The 7,870-nt window shown below is 45.4% G+C and overlaps 1 long non-coding RNA gene across 1 annotated transcript; it reads left to right on the forward strand.

Moving 5' to 3' along the window:
* Positions 1-796: 796 nt before the first annotated feature.
* Positions 797-6,230, forward strand: LOC144330388 (uncharacterized). Its single transcript, XR_013396513.1, has 4 exons — positions 797-1,441; positions 4,894-5,074; positions 5,225-5,337; positions 5,675-6,230. It is a non-coding gene; the product is annotated as an uncharacterized LOC144330388 (long non-coding RNA).
* The last annotated feature ends 1,640 nt before the right edge of the window (positions 6,231-7,870 follow it).

Below are 7,870 nucleotides of genomic sequence, written 5' to 3' on the forward strand. Positions count from 1 at the left end.
AAGGTTGAAGGCTGACTCTGGATTGCGAAACATTGACCAGGAGGCCTCTGGGAGACAGGTTGTCAAGCGTGGTAGCTCCCTGTTGCTGCCCGTGCCAGCATGCTTAGATTCTTGTCCAACATTTACTGATCATCTTCTGTGGCATTGTACATGCTTGGCCTCTTTTAATTGTCCTGCCCTCACTGTTGAGGAGTTTCCAGTTGGGAGACCTGCCCCAGGGGCCTAGATGAGGATGCTGCAGTGGAGGGGTAGAAGGAGGAGGGGCAGCTGCCTGTAATCCTCAGAACAGCCCTCCTCTGTAGCACACTCTGAGCCTCATTTTGAAGTGACTAATCTTCTGCTTTTAAGATCAATAGCTCTGAAACGTGTTCAAAGGGAAGTGGAAGGGTGAAATATAGCAGCAGCCTTCAAACTGGATTTCTGATTCTGTTGGCCAAACCAAGCCCTGAGGCTGTGGCTCATAAATTGTTCTGTGTCTCCCACGCCAGCTACCTGCACAAGAAGGACAGTGATGGCAGGTGGGACAGCAGGGCTGGTAATGGGGTTTGATTGACAACGGTGTCAGGGACGTCTGCCCTGTGTCACTGAGGCTGTTGGTACCTGATGGATAAGAATCAGGCTGCCTGCCCCAGCCAGGCCCACATGGGGACAGCAGGGTCTTAGTGGGGCTCCTCAGAAGCCAGCAGTCTGAGGTACTGAGACATTGTAAGCCATTCTCAAATCCACACTGAGGACTTTTCTTACTCATTGTTTTCTTCTTCCCTGGATTCCTAATTTTGAAAATGTGGTTGCCAAACTCTGTATAGAAAGTGATGTAATAGTTAAGTAACTGTATCCATCAGAATTCCTTCCAGATAGAGCCCATATTCCTAGTTGCTAGAATATACAAAGAATGCTCAAAGCTCAACAGTAAAAAACCAATCTACTTAGAAAATGAGCAAAAAATGTGAACAGACATTTCACCAAAGAGGATAGAGAGATGGTAAACAACCACGTGAAAGCGTATCCAACCTCATTAGTCATTAAATGAGTGCAAATTAAAATCACGAGATACCCCTACACACCTATCAGAATGGCTAGAATACAAAATAATGAAGACACCAAATGCTGGCAAGAATGTGGAAAAACTAGATGTCTCCTACATTGCTGGTGGGAGTATAAAACGGTACAGCCACTTTGGAAAGCAGCTTGGCAGTTTCTTGTAAAAGTAGACAAGCAACTACCATGCAACCCAGAAATAAAAACTTGTGTTCACACAAAACCTGTATCCAAATGTTCCTAGCAACTGTGTTCATCATCGAGACTGGAAACCATTCAAATTTCCTTCCACAGGTGAATGGTTTAACTGTTGTGTGTGCATACCATGGAATACTATTCATTGATAACGAGGAGTGAACTATTAACAGATACAACAATTTGGATGAATTTCCAGATAATTATGGTGAGTGGATAATATCAATTCCAAAATGTTATATACTGTATGATTGCATTTTGATGGCAATCTTGAAAGAACAAAAGTATAGAAATGGTGACTAGATTAGTACTTGCCAGGCGAGTGGGGAGGAGCTGGCTCTGGCAATAGAAGCGTGGCTTGAGGGGTACCTCTGATGGACCTGTTTCACATCTTGATTGTGGTGGTGATTACACGAATCTGTGCATCTGATAAATTGCACAACTAAATGTGCACATGCACACTCACACACACAAATGAGTGCATGTGAAAGGAAATCCGATATAGTGGATCATATCTAATATGGTGGGTCATATCTGAATACAGTGGATTATCAACCAGGGCTTTCTTGGTTATGATGTTGTACTACAATCATACCATAGGAGGAAAGTGAATGAAGAATATATGGAATCTCTCATATTATTTTTTCCAACTGTATGCAAATCTACCATTATTTCTCAATAAAATATTAAAAAAAGAGAAACAGAATTTTAGCCATGGAGTTAATTTAATTAATGTGTTGTTTTGACCCATTTACCTTTTGGGGTAGATAAATCCAAATTGCTGTGACTGGTCCCAGAAGGACCTATAAAAGTTCTATGGTCGGTCCTAGGAGAGTGTTCTCTGGAAAGTGGCCCAGGATCAATAAACGGCTGCTGTCTACCTTTGAGGGCGCTACCTCCAAACACAGTCACATTGGAAGTCGGGGTGTCAACCTAGGAATTGGGGGGAAACACAAACCTTCAGTCCTTAATGGGAATCCAAGTCAGGGGGGTCATAAGTTGAGTGTCAGAAGAGAAAGATGAAGGAGGTATTATTAGTGCCGGTGGGCCAAACCTGAAGTCTGGACACTTACTTAATCATTACATTGATTCATATAGTAAATATTCACCAGGTACATATATATTGAGTGCTGGGCTAGTTTCTGATGATGCAAAAATGAATGGCTTTATTGTCTTTGTCCTCAAGGCCCTCATGGTCTAGTGTAGAAGACAGGCTGTAAATATTGACCACTCAGTATGATATGTGCTGCTGCAGAGCGTGGTTTGGGCGTTATGGGGAACCAGAGGGCATGGAGCCTGGTTTGGAGGGCTAGGGAAGACTTTCTGAAATATGGGAGACAAGTTGAAACCTATCTGGCGGCAACATGCAGGAGGAGGCGGGACATTCATGGCACAAGGCCAGCATGGCAGCAGTGTGAGGTGTGATGGGCGCGATCCATTCGAGGAACTGCCAGGTGCCCCATCTGGACCAATATGTCCGAGCTGGGGGCCTGGCATGAGGATCATGCGGTCCTGTGGGTGCCAAAACAAGGTGATTAATTTTATCCTAAAAACAATTGGCATCTACTGAGGAGTTTTCTTTGGGAAGATGTAAAATTAAATTAGAATGGGCAATGTATCTCTGGAAGCAGAGTGAAGGGGGAGCTGGAGGGGCAAGCCCAGAGGCAGGGCCGACACTGAGCCGCATGGTCCCTGCAATGGACAATGTGAGCCTGAGGTAAATGGGCTGATGTGGGACTGATGGATGCAAGGTGACAGGCAAAGTAGGGACCGTCATTGCTCCCAGTCACACTGCAAGCTGCAGCAGGGCAGAGCCACATCTGATTTGACCCCAGTGCCTGACCAGAGTTGGGGCTCAGAGTTTGTTGAGTGAATTCTTACTGCATGGCCAGGGTTTCTGGTCCTGGCAGCTGGGTGGATGGAGGGGTCATATGGAGAATCCTGGAGTGCAGTAGTAGCCATGTGTGAAGAGTCAAGCAGGTCTGCAGCCTGAGGATGAGTGTGGCAGCAGGAGGGTCCTCTGGGAGCTGGTCATGAGTTTGATATGGACTGTGGGATGGGGCCCAATTTTGTTTGTATCCTGGGGTACAGATCACAGCTCCATGAAGGTTTGAGCTAGGCAGGTGAGCCATGCTGGGAGCAAAGATGGTGGTGGCTAGGTACTTGCTTGTCCCTAACAGAAGGGCTGTCTGAATTGGTTTGGCCTGAATAGTTACAAAGATCTGCCCAGATGGCAGGAGAGCTCCTTGCCCTTAAGTAGCAGGTGTGGCTGAGAAGGAAGAGTCAGAGCTGGAGAGGGGTACCAGGATAGGGTGAGGTGAACAAGCTGGGTATGGGTGCACAAGGCTGGAGCACCAGTCCTATGTATGAAGATGGGAGTGAGCTTTTCTGCTCCCATTTGACCCCCTCTTCCTAGTGGTTCCCCACCAAGGTGGGAACAGACACATTAGGACAAGGACACTGCCAGCATTGGCTGCTGTTCTGGGAGCAAAAGCATGGCTGCCATGTGAGTTTTTGTCTTCAGTATAGTCACGGTGCTGAGAATCATGCCTTGAAATCCGGCAGCTCTGTTAAAAACTGAGCAAGGTGTACTTCGGGGTTGTATTGAGAAGGGTGGTGTTCAGCTAAATCAGGAGGGAAGGCCAAGGAAAATCAGGCCTGGTACATGTCAACAGGTGGGATCCAATAGCCAAGCACATGGTCCTGCACACTGTACTACCCAATGTTCACAGCAAGGATTGCAACTTCTCACCAGGGCATAGAAAATTTGCCTTCATGTCAACCACCACCTCAGCCCTTGACTTTGCCTAACAGACTCTTCCCAGGTCAATAGCCACTTCCTCCCTGGGGCTTAACAGGCATTCCTTGAATCCTGCCCTGGGCAGTTAGTCCTTCCCTTTTTTGTGAACTCATGGCTGTTTTCATTGTCTACACACAGAGCAGTGGTCTAGGGAGTGAAGGGTTTGGGAATGGACCTTTTCCTTTCTTAGCTTGCTATAGGGAATGTGTTTCAACTAAGTAAAGTGGAAAAACAGAAGTACAAAGCAAGGGTCCCAGACCTGAGGGCTCTGTAGCTCTGGACTCTGGATTTTATTCCAGATTCAACACTTAGCAGGGAGCTGAAGTGGTCAGCCCTGTGCTTTACAAGGCTGATTGGGCAGCACCCATAGTAGAATTGTCAGCATAAAGTAATTGAAAGGATCAGAATCCAGGGTTTTTAAAGTTGTTTTTATTTGCTTTCAAGTTTACTTCTCTTTAATCGGTCTCACTTTATTGACCAGGCTGGTTTCGAACTCCTGGGTTCAAGTGATTTCTCCTGCCTCAGCTTCCGAAAGTGCGGGGATTACAGGCGTGAGCCACTGCACCCAGCCCAGAATCCAGTTTTAAAGAGTTTATTCAAGCCAAAAGCTGGGAGTGACCATCTGAGAAACACAGACTCCAGGGAAATGGAGCCAGGGCTCTGAACTTAAAAGTTAAAGTCTTGCTGACATAGGCAGAAAACAAAGAAATTTAGTAACCTTGTAGAACATTTTCTTGTATAACATTTCTTGTTTAACTTTGTTGTTTAACATTTTCTATGCGAGGCTGGTTTATGAGTTACAAGGTACAATTAATTAGAGGTTGTTCCCCTGCCCCCACCTTGTTTTCTTTTCTCTACAGCTTGTTTTCATTTCCTTTCCAATTTAAGAATGTGTTTAACATTCTACCCCAGACAATGTGATGGTCATGAAGTCTCTGGAGAAAGAGGGAGTTAATCTATACTGAAGATCAAATCAACAGTGAAGAGGAAAGGGGTCTTCCCTGGAGCCCTTCAGTCATATACAACATTTTACACAACAATGTAAGTAAGGAAAAAGGCTGATCTATAATCAGAGAAACAAAGGTTGCATCTGCCTGTTTACATGACTCAGGTCCCATGATCAAATTCCCTTAAGGCTCAGAATATTTTAAAGTTCCAACAGCTTAGATTTTGAATTGCTTATTTTCACAGAATGGATCTGCCTAAGGAGGTATGTGTGGGAGAAGATTCCAGAAGGTCTTGAGACACTCCAGATGAAGGTTGGTGTGGGGCTGTGCTGCTGGAGCACCAGAGAGTGAAAAGAGGCAAGTGATTTATAGTGTCATCAAATATCGACAAGTTTGGGTTTTCCTTTAGAGTTGGGCAAGGCCTGGCTTGACTTCTTTCTCTGCCGGTCTCCATGAGGCTCAAACATGGTCTGATTTTCAGGTTCTGAAAAAACTCTCAGGGAAAAAGCAGCTTCCATTCTGTTTTTTGCACTTTCTGAATTCCACTTCCCTTTGATTTTTGGCCTGGTAATTTCTGTCTTACCAGCTTTTAGATGTCCTTGAGATTTTTCTTTTCTTTCATTTGTTTTTTTTCTTGAGAAAGGGTGTAAACCAAAAACTATTTTATTCTTTTTTTTTTTTTCTTTTGAGACAGGATGTACACCAAAAAGAAAATTCTGAGGCACCCCCACCCTTCAACCATCTGAATGGATTTCCTCCTGGGCCAGAGCACTCTTAACCTGAAAGACTGGTTTCAGGCCATGATGGGAAGTAGAGGTCAGACAGGACTCATTATACCTCTCTGATGAGAAGCATTTACAATCTATTCTCTCTGAAGCCTGCTACCTGGAGGCTTCATCTGTAGGGTAAAACTTTGGTCTCCGCAACCTCCTATTGCAACACAGACATTTTCTTTCTATTGATCCCAGATCTTTAGATAAACTCAACCAATTGTCAACTAGTCAATTTTAAATCTACCTATAACCTGGGAGCCCCCAACCTCTGCCTAACAATTCAAGTTGTCCCACCTTTCTGGATAGAACCAATGTATTTTTTAAATGTATTTGATTGACATCTCATGTCTCCCTAAAATGTATAAAACAAAGCCATACCCCAATCACCTTGGGCATATGTTCTCAGGATCTCGTGAGGGCTGTGTTACAGGCCATGGTCACTGATATTTGGCTCAGAATAAATATCTTCAAATACTTTACAGAGCTTGACTCTTCATTTGTCAATAATCTCACTCTCATCCAGACTGGAGTGCAGTGGTGCAATCACGGATTACTGCAGCCTCTACCTCCCTGGGCTCAAGCGATCCTCCCTCCTCAATCTCCCAAGTACCAGAGACTACAGGCATGCACCACCATGCCTGGTTAATTTTAAAACTTTTTGTATGGATGGAGGTCTTACTGTGTTGCCCAGGCTGGTCTCAAACTTTTGGCCTCAAGTGATCCTACCACCTCAGCCTCCCAAAGTGGTGGAATTACAGGGAGAAGATTTTTATTTTATTTTTATAGAGATGGGGTCTCAGTATGTTGCCGTGGCTGGTATTGAACTCCTGAGTTCAAGCGATAACCCTGCCTCAGCTTCTCAAACTGCTAGGATTACAGGTGTAAGCCACCATGCCCAGCCTGGGAGAAGACTTTTAAAACATATTTTATTTAGGCCGGGCGTGGTGTTGAGGTCAGGAGTTCAAGACTAGGCTGGCCAACATGGTGAAATTGTGTGTCTACTAAAAAATATAAAAAACTTAGCGAGATGTGGTGGCAGGTACCTGTAGTCCCAGCTACTTGGGAGGCTGAGGAAGAAGAATTGCTTGAACCCAGGAGGTGGAGGTTGCAGTGAGCCGAGATCACGCCACTGCACTGCAGCCTGGGTGACAGAGCGAGACTCTGTCTGAAAAAAACAAAAACATGTTTTCTTGAGTTTGTTCAGCTGTGTATGCACAAGTTGATTGGAATCTCTCAGCCTGTCCCAACCCCACCCCGGAATGCTCTTCCCAGGCTTCCTAACAGGTATTCTTCTTTACCTGGATTGCATTTGTAGAAAACACTCTGCTTCAGTGGGAGGCAAGGAACAGAATCTTTCTCTGTCCAGGGCATACTCCTCCAGGTTATCTGATTCCAATTCTATGGGACCTGTCTTACAATTCTCAAAGCTGGCCGGGCGCGGTGACTCAAGCCTGTAATCCCAGCACTTTGGGAGGCCGAGACGGGCGGATCACGAGGTCAGGAGATCGAGACCATCCTGGCTAACACGGTGAAACCCCGTCTCTATTAAGAAATACAAAAAAAAAAAACTAGCCGGGCGAGGTGGCGGGCGCCTGTAGTCCCAGCTACTCGGGAGGCTGAGGCCGGAGAATGGCGTGAACCCGGGAGGCGGAGCTTGCAGTGAGCTGAGATCCGGCCACTGCACTCCAGCCTGGGTGACAGAGCGAGACTCCATCTCAAAAAAAAAAAAAAAAAAAAAACAATTCTCAAAGCTACAGATAACTGGTAGCAATGAAAAATAATTCTTGTCTGTGGACATGCAAATGCCTGTGTTCTGAAGAGAGACAACCCTTCCTTACCTCCCCCAAATCCCCCAGTTTGCTTCCATTTTGCACATTCATTTCAATATTTCTCTTCTGTTCTTTCTTTTCTCTTTTTAGGGTGTCTCCCTCTGTGCCAGGCCAGAGTGCAGTGGTGCAATCATGGCTCACTGTAGTCTCAGCCTCCTGGGCTCAAGAGATCCTCCCACTTCAGCCTCCCAAGTAGCTAGGACTACAGGCACGTGTCACCATATCTGCCTAATTAAAAAAAATTATAGAGATGGGCTCTCCCTATGTTTCCCAGGTTGGTCTCAAACT

This window comes from Macaca mulatta, chromosome 7 (genome assembly GCF_049350105.2).
Source record: "Macaca mulatta isolate MMU2019108-1 chromosome 7, T2T-MMU8v2.0, whole genome shotgun sequence".
In the NCBI taxonomy this organism is placed as follows: domain Eukaryota; kingdom Metazoa; phylum Chordata; class Mammalia; order Primates; family Cercopithecidae; genus Macaca; species Macaca mulatta.